At 46.2% G+C, this 17293-nt stretch overlaps 1 protein-coding gene across 1 annotated transcript in view; it reads left to right on the top strand.

The window, feature by feature from the left end:
* The first annotated feature begins 2548 nt into the window (after positions 1–2548).
* The window catches only part of LOC119170856 (uncharacterized), a 43415-nt gene continuing 28670 nt past the window's right edge, over positions 2549–17293 (top strand). Inside the window, exon 1 of the mRNA XM_037422137.2 lies at positions 2549–2824. The gene's annotated coding sequence lies outside the window, so the exon portion shown is untranslated. The remainder of the gene's footprint in view (positions 2825–17293) is intronic.

Raw genomic sequence — 17293 nt, forward strand, 5'->3', positions numbered from 1 at the left:
GCAAACTATCGTCGTCAAAGATACCCCGCTCCACTAGAGCAAGCTTTTTTTTTTACTCCGTTAAGACGTAGTTCAATATTATAGAAAATAGAACCATTTTGGTTTCCCTAAGCATATAAAGAGTGGTGCTGTCGGAATGACGCTCCGTCAAAAACTTTGTTCTAATGAAATAATCTTTCAGCGAAAGATGCGAGTAATATTAATATTAGGTGAAATTGCTGTTTGATATTTACTTTGACAAAACTCTTGTACTGACGAAAAACTCGAAACGACCATCGCGGGTTAATTTCAACGGAGAAAGCTGGCAGTGCCTCCGACTACAGCGGCACCGCTGCAAGCTCGCGAGTGGGAGAAACTTTGGAGTGGCCGGTTTTCAGACTGTTCAATTCTAGCCGCCCTACCCCGGTCAACGTGAACTAGGTAGTTGCAGAGCTCCCCGCGTCAGACAACCTGTCACACGGCGCCTATAGACAACGCCTGGTTTGGTGGTGCAACAAGCTTCCGCTAGCAGACGAAAACGCGCAGCCGTCGTGGCACGACGCCGTGACGGCCATCCTGAAAGGGATTTTGCCAACAGTATATTATCGGGATTTTTCGTTGTGCTGCCACAGAAACGTAATACTGCGTAATATATAGCAGTGTAATGCAAATACAGTATAATTATGGCTTTATGAACTGCCCACAATAAAGGATGCTTGATAGCATATCATACAAGTCTGTCAGTTACTAGTTGGTGTACGTTGGCAATATTATTTAGGCGTGAAAAACTCAATTACAATGTCTTGCATCCTCTCTTGTGGCTGTGTTTTTTGCGCCTTAAAATAAATTATATCTATGTGGCGCAATCCCGTGGTTACTGTCTGGTTCTCTCGTCCACTTTTTTTTTTCTTTTTCATGTCACGGTCACATTGTTCCGCAACTTAGGCCGTCAAAAAACTGCGCGTGCGGCGCTTTTCTTAGGCATGTCTTCCCTCTGCTTCTTCTTGAGTTACTCTAATTAAACTTGTTAACATAGCTGAGGCCAAAGCTTCGAGCACATACCGCTCTTTAGCGTATCGGTGAGCACTTCGTAATCATTACTCACGAGGCTGCCTGCTGACGCATTGGGACAACACGAACCAACGCCTCCTAGATATCTTTTGCATGCCGGATGAGGGCGAAACGCCCGTCATCTATGGAGGCGCTGCCTACGTAGGAGTAGAAGTCTTTGTACATGGCCTTTGAAATTAGCAGTTTTGGCGGTTGCTACGTATTTTAGAGGCTATGCCTTGTATTGGAAAAGTTGCTTCCTGAATGACGGTGTTACTTACGTAAGGTTAATTATAATTCCATTTACGCTTTTTTAAAATATTTTAACTTTATTTATGTTGAATGTAAGCTTCAAAAACGTAAAAACCTTTTTGAAGGTACCCCTATTTGAGAAGCGCCACCACCATAGTTCCAACGACCACCGTTTTTTAAGTGACCACTGATAATCAGACAGGCAAGGGAGATCTAGGAGGCGTTGCACGAACACACGTTGAGCTTTTCTATGTCCTCCAGACGTTCGGGCAATCGTGTAATGGTATCTGCATTGCCGGGCGACTTGGCTAAGCGATGGTTATGGCTGCTAATGGTGACTGTTATGTCTTCTGCGACGACTACGCATTTCTCCACAAATAGCGCTCTTTTTTCTTCTTTGAGCACTAAAAACGCCACAGGACATCTTGTGTTGCTATTCTCAACAACTTTCCGCCAGCATGCAAACAAACGTTTTCTAAGTCTTGAAGCGAAATTATGACGCCACTCGTTGATGGCATGTTGGAACTTATTTCACCGTCTTCGAGCAGTGCTTCATGTAACGCACGTTACATATTCATGTAACGCACCCTTCGACGAGGTCCCACTTTCCTCTGGCGATTCATACCTTCTTACAATTGATGTTGTGAGGGAGAGTCTTCGGGATGTCTTCCTCATGAAAGTGCGTATCATACACACGTGATGTGCTGGGCATTTTCCTATCCGCATGAGGAATAGCGTGGTCCCATGCCTCTCGCTGCTCAGGTACACGCGCGCGGGGCACAAAATAAATATCGTGGTGTCTCTCATTGCCTGTAGCCACTCGTACAGTCGAGAGCGCAACATGTGAACATGATGAAAACACGCAACATATACAAAGCAGAACAGAGCACGCTGAAGCACAAAACTGTTCACGCAGAAAGAAGTCTCCACGACTAGCGACGCACTGCAACATGCACAGCAGATGGAGGTTACGAGAGTGACACGAGCGAGCATGCAATGAGGGTAGGGTGCCCATTCTAGCCACCCTAGTGAGGGAATCCGGATGCGACAGCAGCGCCACATTAGTGGCTGAAAGCGGCGGCACCGCACAACATTGCTCAGTTTTGCAACTTGCCTAGTTCTAGAAACGTTGAACCATGCAGTGAACAATGTTTTTAGATATTTGTGTGCCAACTCAAAAAACAACTCTCAAAACATAGTATTTTCTTGTTTGGTGTAGTAATTGTTACTTTTTGTAGGGCAATAGTTTGTACAAGCTTTGTGTAGTTAAGCATATTGTGTTTGAAAACGGAACCGAAACTAGGTTTTCAGGCCTTTTTATAATTTTTTTTTTTTGTCTTCACACGTCGAGCATCATTTCGCCCCCGTTGAACCGTTGAACTTTTGAGTATCGCGGTTGTTGTTGCACGCTTGCGTTTGTGTGCTCGCGTGAGATCCCACATCAGTGCATGTTGCTGCGGAAGCCTTGTATCCGGGCAAGAAGCTCTACAAGACGAAGACAACGAGCATGCAGTCGACCACTTACCTACAACATTCGCGTGAGGTGAGTTTGCGTTCCATTCTTCGAAAGCACAGTGACGAAGCCAGCGTTGCCTAACTCATCGCTGTGCCACTTATCATTCATGAGTGCCACGTGAGCTTCACTCTGTGTTCCCATTGAAACCATTCGCCGAACGCGTGTTTCGTTGTCGCAGTTTAGTTTATGACTAGCGTAAGCGCTGCGTTTGCTGTCGTTTGGGTTTTTCGGGTCCTGTCATGGGAGTTGACGCTACTTTTCGCGCCGGTGCTGCCCGCAGCTAGATTGCTGTGAGTTTCATTCGCACCGAACTGTGGACAAATTCTCTCGGGTCACTTTTAGGGTAACTATTTGCGAGGAGCACCTCAAAGGACGCTGTACTGCGCTAACCTAGTTCTTGCGAACGCTATTCGGAGCACTGGCAAGAGTAAAGCCGCATGGGTGACTTAACCGGTATATAAATGCACGTAGCGTGTGTTAAAATATATTCACGTCAAAATTGAAAACTTTGATGATACTTATGTGCACCATCTACGAAATTCTAAGTTGTGGCAGCGTTGTGTGATCGAATGTGTGTATCACAAGGTGCAATCTTCGAATTCGGAGGTTGCAGGTTTGGTCCCTGCCGGTGGCAAGCTATATGTTTGCGCCCACTTTACTTTCTTCGCATTTATATTATCATTGTTACAAATACCATCCCGTGTACTTTTCTTGGCATTATTGTATGTTCTCATAATGATCAAGTTCAGAAATATAGCATCTAAACCATGCTAGAGGAAAGTAACGCATGGTTCGATTACAAGTGTTTCCACAAATTTGTTCGATTTAATTGCTACCAACAACTTCAACAGATATTTTCGGGAAAATTGTAGTAATATTTTTTATTATTTTTTCGTAAAAGTTATTTCAGGTCTTGTGACTATGCTATTACCAGACTTATTAACTATTCCTTGCACATTAGTGGACTGTGGGACTTCTCAGAGAAAGCATGGTGTCTTTGCTGTGTTTCTTCATTGCAGCAACAGTTCATGTTTAGGAACTTGTAGAAGTGCTTTATGTCAAAAAATCATTATACGATTATTAATGTTTTAGGGAAGGGCTCTCGAAATTGCTACCATACTGGGTTCTTTTCCTCAGTCCAAGTATGTGAGCCTTAACCACTCTTCCTTTGAGATTGTGGCTGCCACAGCTGGGATTCCACCCCACAGCCTTTAAATCAGCTGTCAAGCACCCTGCACCACTATGGTGGGTAGCTTGTGGGATTCAAAAATACAAACTTGTTAAACAGCAAGTTCTATGGAGTACAAATTATATTCAGCAACGAAGGTTACATCACAAAAACAAGAAACTGTATTTGTACTTTGTCTTGGCGTGGGGACAAGTGGACTAAGGCTAACAAAGGTTGTATTTTTTCTAGCCACATTATGTAAGATTACCAGCTCCTCTTGAAGGAAGTCTGAGCAAAGGTAGAGGGGGGTACTACGTTTCTACAACAGCTAGTTTTTATTTTCTTATTCGCAGCCAGTCTCCTTAACTGTTTCAACCTCTCAAAGCTGTGCTTCAAGTGACTTCTCAAAGCCTCTGGAGCATGATCTTGCTTCAATATATGTTGTCATATAATTGTGATGTTGATGAAGGCAGTAGAATATGATCTAGCTTTTAGGAAAAGTTCTACTTCATGCAGCAAGTTCAGCTTTATCTCATCGGTTATACTGTAACGCTTCACTAAAAAGAACACCCCCTTAATATGAATGTTGCTGACGGACTGAAGATAAGACTTCAACTAGTTTCAAGAGGTTTGGCTGCAGCCTATGCCATGGCCCATGGTAAATGCACTTGGCACTACTATTTTCTGCAGAACACCCAGCATGCTTCAATACGGGACATATCATTGACCCAGTGTAAAAATGGGGACTCCACTCTAAAATGAGGGTCAGTCCTGCAAAATCCCTGATGGTAGGGACCCTAACCGATCACGTAGCACATAAATTTGACACAAAAGAAGGGACGATGATGAACGCTAGAGATAAAGCTCCTCTTCTTTCCTTCTCTAGTCTTGTGTAAAATTTATGTGCTACATGATCAAATATGCATTATCAACATGCCCAACTTCATACTCTCAAGAACTTAATTAGGGGGTTTTGGTGCATTTCTGCATGTTAAGGGGCTAGCTAGGCAGTGTCGAAAACACATCTCTTGGATGGTCAGTTTGTGTATCAGTCTCTGTCTCTTATACATCATACAAAGTATAGTTTATTTTCACAATCAAGATGCCCCTTTGGCACAAGTGGCTGATGCCTTATAGCAGGTTGAGGCAGTTCCGTACAGAATACCACACCCTACCACTAAATTTTCTAATGAGGAAACATAAATGACTAAGGAACATGCTTTAGAGCTGAATTATGAAATTAAAATTTTTTCAATTCTTGCCATGTGAAATGTTCACGCTTCAGAAAAATTTGCTCAGTCAATTTTTATGGGCGCGCTCAAGCTTTCTTCATGCTTCGAAGAATGCGTTCTCCACATGTGTCTTGAAGTGTGTTGCTGTTTTAGCTTACAGGCACACACAAAATGAATTCTACTCTGGAGATCGGCATTGTCTAAGTCAGGATTATATATAAGTGCAATTTAGAGTACTAAAAATGTACTTTGCAGTAGCTCTTTGATTAAGTGTTAAATACCTGTTCTCATGCTATGTAGTAGTATTTGATACACAAAAGCACGTGCCAAAGAGAACACTCTTTACTGACTTTATTTGACAGTCACCTTGACTGCTGCTGCCCACATCACTTTTAGTATCAGCTTAATCTTTCACGTTACCTGAATAAAGAAAACTATTTGGTACATGTTATTGTGACTGTTTTAACTGTAGTGTCTATTCAATAAAGTGGGGCTGCGACACTGCTTTGAGTATTTAGTAATCAAAGAGTGAACACATTAAAATAGTTTATTGCCTATGTAATCAACTGCCTTAAAATTGTTTAAAATCTCTTGAGTGCCCATGGTGTTGCAGGCATTTATTTCATGTTTTGAGTGCTTTTTTTTCTTTTGTTCCAGCAAGTGCGCTGAAAGCTGTGCAGGGAGGGGGACGACAAGGGGCAAGAAGCTATATCCGTTTGCTAGCACACATCGTGACCTTGAGTACTTTGGGGTTTTTTTTTTTTTGAATGCATTGCTTTTTTTCAATGTGACAGAAAGTGCACTAGACTATAGTGTAGTTCTATGCTGTACATGATTCTAGCGCTATAAATTGCATCCTGCGGCAGCCACGATACCTGTTGAGCTCACAATGCTCAAATCAACTTGTGACCGTGCACGTTGTGATGATGTGGTTGGCTTCGGGTTGATCATGGCTTTTTTGTATGCTTTTTTTCTCTGACTGTTGTTTCAGATCTACAGTTTTTCTTTGCAGATCAGTTTACAGATGCCGCATTTGCTGGTTATTTCCTTAGCAATTAAAGCATTTCCTCCTCTTCCAGTCACTCCCGTGGTATTGGCCAATCGGTCGAAGTCGACGCCAAAAGTATCCTGCGGAGTCGTTTAATGAAAAGTAATTCCAAGACAATGATTGTGTTTTACAGTTGTGTTGCCTAAATATACATTTACTACTTTACACACTCAGATGCTGTGCGTTCCATTGGCAACATGCTAATCAACAATCCTCAGAAGTTGGTAATATTTTTGCCAGCACCCATACATGGGAGTGGATACAATGCCAAATACAGGTAATCTGCAAAATCTCCCTCACCATTTTTAGATGTGAGGAGGAAAAGAGAAGGAGTGAAAGGCAGGGAGGCCTACCAAATGCGTGTCCAGTCAGTACATGTGATTATCATAACAACTTTGTGGGCTAGAGGAGCCCTGACACAAAATTTTGAAGGTGAGAAGATTAGATAAATTTATCTAGAGACAAATACAATAGCTATGAAATATCTAGGGCAAATGTAGCCTAGAACATGTCTAAAATCACTTTTAATGTGCATGCCGCACAACTGAGTGAGATGCGGTTGCTCTCGCAATGCCGACATCAATACTGCCTCAGCGTAAACAAACCTGCTTCATGAGTTTGTATTCGCTGTTTGCTCGGCACACACGTTACGCTTGTCCTACCTATGATTTATTTATCTGTCTCTGCGACTTTGCATGTGCTGGCTGTTCTGGACACCAGTGTTTCCCCTGCTTGCGCACGCTTTTGCGCGTGGTGCCCATGTTATAGTTTTGCATGGTTAAGTGGCGGGCTGTTACCTTGATAACGAAGCTGCTTTTGCCCAGCTCGGTGCTCACTGAAACCGAAACTGCTACTGGGGGCTCTTAAAAGGTGAAAGGTGTCCAGCCATAATAAGTGGGTCACGAGCTGCCTACTGCAACAACAAAAAAAGTTCTATATTTTTGTGTCAGTGCTCCTAGCCAGCCATCACGTTACCTGAGCTGAATCACGTTACCTAAGACGCACCCATTCCAAAAGGCACACACATTACTGACCCTGTTTGTTAACACTATGTAGCGGGTGCAAAGAAAGTTCGAGAACTTCTCGCGTTTGGCATTATTGGCATAATTGCTCGTGGTTTAAAGCATGCTACCTGCTATCACACAGGACGAAGCCACGTGCAAAAGCTTTACAGCCACTAGCCACCTACAACTTTATCGATTACACTGTAGTAATCTACAGTTTAAACTTCTTGACTAACATGACAGAATAAAAAGTATGTAGTAAGTGGTTAAAGTACGCACTAGGGACAGGATGTCGCTATCACATTCATCTCTTAAAGGCGAAGCTGAAGGGTCCCCCAATTTTTTTTAAAGCAGCCCTAACATAGTCGCCCAAGAGTTTGTGGTTTTCAGCAAAAAACTGGAAGTAGCTGGTCTATATTACTGTTATGGAAGGGGGTGGCATATGAATACTGGGCTGTAAAATAATTTTTAATTGCAGGAACAAACCATAGAGTTTGCCAGCCAAATCGGACCCAATGCTGATGAATGCTATTTTTCCATGGCGCATGTGATGTCGTGTGCAGAAATTTTAGAGCCATTTCCTTCTAATAAAGTTTCAGCTATTGCAAATCATTCAGTTTAGAGCCAACCTGAAAGAAGCTAAAATATTTCGTTTTCATTCACAGCTGACCCAGGAACAATATTGTTTGCTAGAAGGTAGACGTTTGCTCTGCTAGCTGCTTGCTACGTCAGGGTGCTAGTGTTGCCCAACCCTGAGACTTCTCGCGTTTTTGTGAAGATATTTAGTTATAAACGGAGTGCTCGACTAAATACCCTGAGATTCTGCCTGCTTATTTGTGAATGCACAAGAATTAATGCACATAATGCAGATTACGATAGAAAATTGGGTTTCATTGCTTTAACCTTGGATGCTTTCCCTTACCTTAAGAAATACGATTTAACTGTGTTTTGCATGTGTGACCTTATTACCCGTTACGCTGCACTTTAGTTAGCTTTAATGTTCACTCCATTGAACTGGTAGCTCAGGTGACGTCGCACCAAAAAGTTCCAATTTCAGTACTTTCCCTCCAAAAAAAAGCAGTCACCATCAACTTTTTGTATGACCAATAGATCTATTCATTTGACAGCTCAAAAGATTGTTAGAAATTTTTGCCCAAGCTATAATTAAAAAAAAAACATAGCGTTTTCTTTCGTATATCCACATGGGGTATGAGTTGTGCACATGCATCACTGGATAAAATTCATTTCTGTGGTTTGCACCCTTGTATTTCAAGATGTTTGAAAATCCACCCCCTGCTCTCTTTCATAATACTGTTCTCCCCTGTATTTTTTTTAAGGCTATTGTCAGCATCAAGTAGTGGACCCCAGGGAAATAATGCCGTGAAGCGTATTGCTGATAGTGTTGCACATGCCGATATCGCCGGCCTGCGGCCTTATCGTGGTCCAAGACGCACTGCGATTCATCTGTGAAGATCGTGGCCCGCACGTCGACCATTCGTTGATTACGAGATAGCCCCACATTCTACGACGACTGTTATACCTGCTTTTGGGGGGGGGGGGGGGGGGTATCTCGGATGGTGAACGCTCCTTGCAATTCAGTGGAGCATTCTGTCCCCTGACGGCCGTCGAACACGCTGTTCACTACCCGCTAAGCCGATGTGTATATTTTTCTTTAGTGGGAGCAAGTCCGCGAAATAAACGGATTCCGTTCGATTTCTACGAGCCTCCTAGTCTCCTGTCTTCGGGCTACCCTCACTCTTACGTGACATCTGGTGGAGGTGCTGGGTATGCACAAGAACCACCTTAAAACAGCCACTGCAGAGAACAAGGACGCTGAAGACACGGATACTCGAAGCAGCCGCTGCCTCCAAAGCCTGCCACCTGAGCTGGGACTGCTACCGCACCCCACGCGACCACGAAAGAACGCTTCCACAGCCATCATGAGCAACCCGCAATCACCCACCCCTGTAATTCTGCAGCAGTCGCCGGTGCCTCCAACTTTCTATGGTTATGCCGCTGAAGACCCAGAAGAATGGCTCGACCAATTCGAGCGCGTGGCTACCATAAAAAAATGAAGCTGCAATACGTTTACTTTTCCCTGGACAGCCCCGCCAGAACGTGGTATGAAAACCATAAGACGACGCTGACCGCCTGGAAATTTCTGAAGAATGAGGTGCTCAGCATCATGCGAAAGGAAAGGGCCCAGCTGTTGCTAGAATTGAGGGCCCAGCAGCCGAATGAGACCCTAAACGTGAACGTCGAACGAACGAAACATCTTTTTCGGCGAGCAGACCAAGACATGACCAAAGACAAACAGGTCGGATACCTAATGCGAGAAGTGAAGGAGTCGCTTTTCGCTGGCCTCATAAGAAACCCCCCAAAACAGTCGCCGAATTTACTGAAGAAGCGCACACCATAGAAAGGATCCTGGACACCCGGACTCGGCAATACACCCGCCCGTTTCAGCTCAGCTCGCTTTACTCGAAACCGATCAGAGGTGGGCTAACCACAAATGAAGCTATTCGAGAAGTGGTTAAAGAAGAACTACGTTTGATTGCTACCTTCTTCCCCCCAGCACCCCCAGGCAGCATCTGTCTTGAACACAGTGCGTGATGAAGTCCAGCAGGTGCTTGGCTCTTCATCAGCGACGACGTCTTCACGACTTACGCCGCAACTGTGAACACTAGGCCACCCCGACGAAATGAGCCCAGTCCTTGACGGTACCCTGCAGCCCTAAGTAGTCGTCTGCCCTTCCCCGCCCATTCTACGTATGAGAGACTCCCGAGCCCAAGAAAATGCGACACCTGCAGAACTCCCTACGACCGTCCCCTATGCTTTCACTGCGGTGAGGCCGGCCACATTCTTCGACACTGCCCCTACAGGCGGATGGGACTGCATGGCTTCTCATCTCGGGCACCACGGCCACGCCCTGGACAACGACCTCCGGCAATCGAAGACTACTTGCGCCATACAGAGTACTTGTCCAGTCATTCTCCATCACCGCCATCTCCACGCTTTGCGTCACCGAACCGCAGCGACAACGAACGAAGAAGGTCCCCAAACCCCCCGTAGGGGAAACTAAAACCAGCAACCTTTGGAGGTGAGGTTGCTTCAAGAGGAAAAGCTGAAGACCCTCCACCGACGACCATATATGACGACAGCACATCATCTACGACGAATACAATGCACAACAACCCAAGCTGCGAGACGAAGCAAAACGAAGCAACAAGACGAAGTCGTGACCCGAACCCAAAACCAATGTGCAACTCCAGCCCACGTGTCACCGATTTTGAAGAATCTATTGACGGCCACCCGGTAACTGCCTTGATTGACACAGGGGCTCACTACTCGGTCATCAGCGGGCCATTGACAGCACAACTGAAGCAAGTTAAGACGGCTTGGGACGGCCCGCAGATCCGCACAGCGGGAGGCCACCTTGTCACCCCATCGGGGAGATGTACTGCAAGAGTGACATTCGGTGGTCACACATACCTTGCGACTTTCTTGGTGCTCCTACAGTGCTCCCGTGACGTCATTCTCGGCATGTACTTCTTGACTCGACATCATGCGGTTATCGACCTGACGTCCAGATCCATCAAACTTTCCTTAGATGAAGCCATAAATTCATACTCGGCACCACATAATCGCGCAGCGCTCCGTGTGCTCGAGAATGACGTGAGCGTCCCACCACGCTCAATCACCCTAATCACCGTAACCACTGGTACTGCCGAAAATGCTCATGGCGTCATCGAAGGTAACATACAGCTTTTGCTTGGCCGTGATATCGCAATCGCAAGAGGCATTGCGGTCTTCCGAAATGGACAGGGCCCAGTGCTGCTAACAAATTTCAGCCAAGAACACCGTCACAGGGCCAAAGGCACGACCATTGCCTTTCTCGATGAAATTGCTGAAGTCAGTGACACCCTCGCCCTTTCGAATCCAGCGATCATCACCCCACAGACCCACAACTCGCAGCTGTCATTATACATTAACCCTTCCTTGCCTCAATGCAAGGAGCAACTGCTCCAGAACCTTCTTCAACGTTATGACGACTGTTTCGCCACTTCTTCACAGGTCCGACCAACTTCTCTCGCAAAGCATCGAATCATAACACAAGAAGACATCCGCCCTCTCCATCAAAGCCCTTATCGTGTGTTGGCACGTGAACGCCAGGCCATCCGAGAGCAAGTTGAGGAAATGTTACAGGATGATGTAATTCAGCCATCGAAAAGCCCATGGGCAGCACCCGTCATCCTTGTCAAAAAGAAAGACTGAAGCCTTCGGTTTTGGTCGATTACCGATGGTTGAATAGTCTAACCAAGAAGGACGTGTACCCTTTACCAAGGATCGACGATAGTCTAGATCGTCTTAGTGATGCAAAGTACTTCTCGTCTATTGATCTGAAGACAGGGTATTGGCAAATTCAGTTGGATGAAAGAGACCGAGAAAAGACCGCCTTCATCACTCTGGATGGATTGTATCAGCTCAAAGTGATGCCATTGGGACTTTGTTCCGCTGAGGAACCTTCCAGCGTCTAATGGACACAGTACTGGCAGGCCTCAAGTGGCAAATATGTCTCGTCTACCTGGACGATCTGATCGTCTTCGCCTCCAACTTTAGCGACCACCTGAAAAGGCTCCGGACGGTACTGGACGCAATGGAGTCATCAGGGCTGACACTGAAGCAAAAAAAATGCCATTTTGCCTATGAAGAACTACAGTTCCTTGGCCATATTATAAGCAAAGATGGTGTACGACCAGATCCTGAAAAGACAGCCGCTATCGCACAGTTTCCTCAGCCCCAAGATAAGAGAGCAGTGCGCCGATTCTTAGGACTGTGCGCCTATTACCGGCGGTTCGTCAAGAATTTCTCACACATTGCTGACCCTTTGACACAGCTCACAAAGTTGGACGCCCCTTTCAAATGGGAAGCTGCGCAATGTGAGGCATTCAAAGAACTTCAACAATGTTTACAGTCGCCGCTGGGGCTGCGTCACTTTGAAGAAAATGCCGAAACTGAGATACATACAGGCGCCAGCAGCATTGCCTTAGGTGCCATTTTCTTTTGGAAGCACAAGGGCTGCGAGCGCGTCATCGCGTATGCAAGCCGCTCACTATCGAAAGCAAAAGTGAACTATTTCACGTCTGCCCCGTCTAGTGGCTAAGGTACTCGGATGCTGACCCGCAAGCCGCGGGATCAAATCCCGGCTGCAGCGGCTGCATTTCCGATGGAGGCGGAAAGTTGTAGGCCCGTGTACTCAGATTTTGGTGCACGTTAAAGAACCCCAGGTGGTCAAAATTTCCGGAGCCCTCCACTACGGCGTCTCTCATAATCATATGGTGGTTTTGGAACGTTAAACCCCACAAATCAATCAATCAACTATTTCACACCTGAGAAGGAGTGTCTTGTGATAGTATGGGCCACCTCGAAATTCCGCCCATACCTGTATGGCAGACCCTTTAAGGTTGTAACGGACCATCATGCGTGGTGCTGGTTGGCCAGTTTGAAAGACCCTTCTGGCCGCCTCGCTCGATAGAGCTTACGGCTTCAGTAGTTTGACGTGAAGGTGGTCTACACGTCTGGTCGTAAGCACTCCGACGCAGACTGCCTCTCAAGAGCCGCTATCGGCGCACGCCCAAGTCATGAAGACGACGATGCCTTTCTTCGGCCTATCAGCAGCAGCACCTTTGCATTACAGCAGCGCTCAGACCCGATCCTACAACAGTTGATCAACTACATCGAAGGAAAGGCCTCCATACTGCCGGCACTGTTCAAGCGTGGGTTATCCTCCTTTTGTGTACAAAACGGGGGTGGTCGTTGAAAAGAACTTCGCACGGAATAAGGCAGCTTACCTTCTTGTCGTCCCAAGCAGCCTCCGAGAAGAAATTTTACAAGCGTTACATGATGAACCCACTGCCGGCCACCTCGGTTTTACACGCACACTCCACAGAATCCAACAGCGTTACTACTGACCCCGCCTCTCCTCAGATGTTGCGCGGTATATCAAGAGTCGCCATGAATGTCAGCGCCGAAAGAGACCTCCAACAAAAGCAGCTGGATTGCTCAAGCCAATTGAACCCTCGTCGAGACTATTCCAACAGATTGGTATGGACCTGCTTGGACCTTTCCCCACGTCAACAACCGGTAACAAGTGGATCATAGTGGCCACTGATTACCTCACTTGATACGCTGAAGCTAAGGTCCTTCCGAACGCCACAGCCGTAGAAGTTGCCAAATTTTTTGTCGAATCCATTTTCCTCCGGCACAGCGCACATTAGGTACTAATAACAGACAGGGGAACGGCGTTTGCGGCTGATCTTACTCAGGCAACCTTACATTACAGTCATACAGATCACCGAAGAACAAGTGCGTTCCATCCACAGACAAACGGTCTCATGGAACGCTTGAACAAGACCATTGCCGATATGCTCGCTATGTACGTGGACACAGAACACAAGACCTGGGACTTAATTCTGCCTTACGTGGTCTTTGCCTACAACACTGCGGTGCAGGAGACCACCAAAATGACACCATTTAATCTCGTCCACGGGAGGGATGCTGTTACTACCCTGGACGTCATGCTGCCTAATGTCACCGATCAAAACAACCTAGACGTGGCCGCCTACCTTCAGCGCGCAGAAGCAGCCCGGCAGCTTGCTCGTCTGCGCATATAAGACCAACAGCGAAACGACGCAAGACGCTACCACCTGCGGAGACGTGATTTAACATACAGGCCAGGTGACAGAGTCTAGGTTTGGACGCTGATTCGCCGCCGCAGTTTAAGCGAAAAACTCATGTGTCGTTATTTCAGCCCATACAAAGTCATCCATCAAGTGGGTGAAGTGGACTATGAAGTGGTCCTTGATGGGGCTAGCTCATCGCAACGACGCCACGCACAACAAGAAGTGGTACACGTCGCCCGTTTAAAACCCTATCATGCGCGCTAAAGGACGCTCCCTGTTCGCATCTATTGTTTTGCTTATGTGCACGTGATTCGCGCTTATTTGCCATTTATGTTCGCACAGGCTGTCCTTTTGTTTTTGATTTATCGTAAACAAAGCATCGGGTCGATGCTTACATTGAGGAGGGGAGCAATGCGCGAAGCGGCCTTATCGTGGTTCAAGACGCACCGCGATTCATCTGCGAAGATCGTGGCCCGCACGTCGACCATTCGTTGATTACGAGATAGCCCCAGATTCTATGACGACTGTTATACCTGCTTTTGGGGGGGGGGGGGGGCGTATTTCAGATGGTGAACGCGCCTTGCAATCCAGTGGGGCATTCTGTCCCCCGACGACCGTTATATACAATGTTGTTTTATTGGTTGTCATAAGGCTCACCTTTGCGAGGGCCTTTTGCCGATGAGAGCGCTTTCACGATCGTTTTTCTCCATGGCAGAAAGGGAGTATGTCGTCTGAAATGGGCTTAACCTTCGTCATCAGCATAATCATCATCACGACCGACAGTTGACACAGCTCGACCCTACGCAGCTTCGCCCCTAAAATACAGGCCACAACAGTGACAGCAGTTAGCATCATGCTTAGCAATACGGCAGGTTGGCTTGGCAATGCGCTTATGGTAGGTAAATGCTACAAAAAACACAGGACATTGTTTAATGGAATGTGAGGTAGCAGATGGTGCTTCATGGGTTGAGAGTGGTCTAAAAGGCTGCAACAGTATGTGAAGCACGCTTAACGAATGTGTTGAGTAAAAGCAGGCAGCCTGGCATTTATAAATGGAGCTGGCATCTTACTAGGTTCAGATAGGATAGTGGGTTCAGCATTTCGAGAGACATAGCTACTCATACTGGTGGGCTTTAAAGGGACTCTGAAATGGTTTTTGCGATTTTGTACAAGCACATTAGGCTGGTAGACCAAGTTCTAAAGGTCTTTTACAGCCCAATTTAAGCTCTCTGCGTAAACTGTATAATTTATGACAACGCTCTGAAGCTGTGAATTGTTGCAGTCTGCTGTGACTCGGCCAAACGCATTTTCAACCGCTCATTCGCAGAACGACGTGCGCTGGTAATGTGACATCACCCAAGCTGCTGATATGATTGGCTGTTGAATGCACAGAAGATTGGCTGGTCCGGCGGCAGCACCTGTCGGAGCTGATATCAACCACTCCGCGAGCTTCATCTTTGTTGCCAGATTGTGTGTGTGCTGCCGGGCACACTGTGTCATAGCCTCCTGTGTTCAACCGGCCAGTGTGCAATCTTGGAAGTCTATAGTGGGCAAAGCTCAAATTGTTGAGTATGCTCATGCGAGCTCTGCAATCTCCAGCGTGTCTCTTGAGTTGAGGCAAGACGGAGCTGAAAAGGAGGGTGTGATATAATTGTCCATAGTGGCCTTGGTACACGGCATGTCGATAAGTTTGGGGTACGAATGGTTTGATGATGCTTTAGCCTTAACGCTGACAAAACTTGAAAAAAAAAACATTTTCTGGTCCTTTAAGATGGGAGCACTTCAGCAACTTGTTCAGAATGACTCAATGAAGTCCATTGCAGGGGGTGTTTTGATAACAAGTACTGAAAGAGCTGATGAGTCGCTCCATCGTAGATTCCCTGCTGAATAATGGCAGCACTGTGGTTTGTTCAGTGGCACTCCTTTTGTCTTCAAGTTTAAGAAGTATGCTGTTTTCACAATGATATGGAGGGCAGAAATGTTCAGTTAGCGCAGATAATTAAAACTTTGGCATTGCTCAATTAGACGATAGTTATGGCGCGAGAAGAGAACGACAACAAAGAGACAAGAAGGACATGAGCGTTCGTGTCCTTCTTGCTGTTTGTTGTCGTTCCGTTCTCGCGCAATAACTATCATCATGTCGTACCAACTAGCCCAAACTGCCACACTTCTATGGTCAATTAGGTTACATTCGAAGGGCTTTTGGCTACCAGCACATGGAAGGTAGTTTTCTGTCCAGGTGAAATGCAGGGTGCGTTGCTATGGAATCTCTAGCACGAACTAGAAGGCGCGCGTTACAATGTGTGTAAATATTTGTTCTTCCTGGTACCTCACGCGTATTCAGATGCCGCTGTTTCTACTTCGTCGGTCTGAACCTTGAACGCCTTCGTCTGGTCGGCTCAAACCCTACGCCAGCTTGCATTGAAGCGGTGTATAGTCAAGGTAGAATACAACGAGCACAGCGAGATGATTCGCTGTGTTCCTACCCACTTCCTCTTGCGAAAGTAGGTACCCACTTCCTCTTGCGGAACAGGTTCCTACCCACTTCCTCTTGCGGAAGATTTGTACTCGATGCTTTCATGTGGCAAAGTGTTTCATGTGTTATACTTATCCTCCACATACCAACTAGTGCCACTTAAAGAGAATGCAAAACCGCTGCTGACTGAATACACATCTTGGATTGTTTGAGTTCTAATCACTATTATTTTGAATTGCAAGTGCACCCACTATATTTGGAGCAACGGTGGATAAGGTGCTAGAATGGATCCCCCAAGTGGGGTGCTACATAGAAAATGTCATTGTCACTCAAAGCAGCACAGATAATTGCTGCAACACAGTGGCCAAGGGGGTCACTTCATCAACCTCACTGTTAGAAAGGTGAAATGCCAATTTCTTCACGAATCGATCACTTACTTAGGACACAAGGTCTCCGGAGATGGACTCTACCCGATATTGACCAAGATCAAGGCAACTCAAGATGCTCCGGAGCCGAGGAACCTTACAGAATTGAGAACACATTGAGGCTTCTCAATTTCTACAGGAAGTGTTTGGCCGACATAGCCATAGTGGCTGCACCTCGGCATGAGCTGTTTAAGAAAAAAAATAGAAGTGGCGCTGGGCAAAAGAACGCAAGCAAGCATTGGAAGCTACTAAGACTATAATCTGGGACAGTGAAATCCTCACATTTTACGACATCAGGAAGATGGGGCTCGGCTGTGATTCGTCAGCCCACGGTCTTGGAGCAGTGATTTTTCACGAAATGCCCGATGGCACCAAGAGACCAGTAGCATTTGCCTCTCGGACATTCACAAGGAGTGAACGCTATTACGCACAAAGGGAAAAAGAAGCTCTCCTCATCATT

This window comes from Rhipicephalus microplus, chromosome 2 (genome assembly GCF_043290135.1).
Source record: "Rhipicephalus microplus isolate Deutch F79 chromosome 2, USDA_Rmic, whole genome shotgun sequence".
Taxonomy (NCBI): Eukaryota; Metazoa; Arthropoda; class Arachnida; order Ixodida; family Ixodidae; genus Rhipicephalus; species Rhipicephalus microplus.